The sequence below is a fragment of the Carlito syrichta genome, unplaced genomic scaffold (genome assembly GCF_000164805.1).
Source record: "Carlito syrichta isolate Samal-C Ts95f unplaced genomic scaffold, Tarsius_syrichta-2.0.1 Scaffold305700, whole genome shotgun sequence".
In the NCBI taxonomy this organism is placed as follows: domain Eukaryota; kingdom Metazoa; phylum Chordata; class Mammalia; order Primates; family Tarsiidae; genus Carlito; species Carlito syrichta.
Window position 1 is genome coordinate 341,484 of NW_007249796.1, and position 971 is coordinate 342,454.

Consider the following 971-nt stretch of genomic DNA (forward strand, 5'->3'; position numbering starts at 1 on the left):
GGGGGGGGGGGGGGGGGATATGAGGCACAGATTTGCCTCGTGGCCAGCATCTCCACATTCCGAAACACCCACTTACTTAACTTAGAAAGACATTCTTGGTTTTGTGGGGTGGGAGAATTTTTTGGTGTCTCAGTGGATTAGAATCGAATGATTGACTACCTTTATGGGCACAGCATATCATCAGATATTCATGAACGCAATCCATTATCATCACAATGTGAAAAATTGATTTTGCTACCCATGATGTTATATTTATGGGGCTAATTTTTCTTTTTTTTTGAGTTGGAGTCTCACTCTGTCGCCCAGGCTGGAGTGCAGTGACACGCTCACGGCCACTGCAGTCTCGACCTGCTGGGCTCAGGTGATCCTTCTGCCTCAGCCTTCCTAGTAGCGAGAACCTCAGACATCCACCACCACGCCCAGCTAATTTTTTGATTTATTGTAGAGACAAGTTCTCGCCAAGTTGCCCAGATTGGTCTCAGACCCCTGGGCTCAGGCAACCCTCTCGCCTCCGCCTCCACCTCCCAAAGTGCTGGGACTACAGGCATGGGCCCCTGCACCTGGCTGGGGCTAATTTTTCAATCTACCCTGATGCTTCGTAATAGCTGTTAGGAATAAAAAGTGTTGCCAGCCCCCAACTAGGAATAAATCATGGCAGTAGCTGTCAAAGAGGCTTGGAATTACTCCTCCAAACATAGTAAATAAATGAATTAACCATATAAAAGTTTATCCCCAGAATGACCAGACCTAATCATAGTTGATCAGTGAGTTATGTCAAACATCATTTCAGGTTAAAAGACAATGTGCTTAAGTTCCCTACACACACACACACACACACACACACACAGACACACACACACACACGCACAGTCATACATTCTGTCCCCTAAATTGACTGGTTTTTTTGTTTTTGTTTTTGTTTTTGAGTTGGAGTCTCACTCGGTCACCCAGACTGGAATGCAGTGGCTGCT

At 45.9% G+C, this 971-nt stretch overlaps 1 protein-coding gene across 2 annotated transcripts in view; it reads left to right on the top strand.

The window, feature by feature from the left end:
- The window catches only part of CMSS1 (cms1 ribosomal small subunit homolog (yeast)), a 61,609-nt gene that overhangs the window by 59,658 nt on the left and 980 nt on the right, over nt 1-971 (top strand). The gene's annotated exons all lie outside the window — the stretch shown is intronic.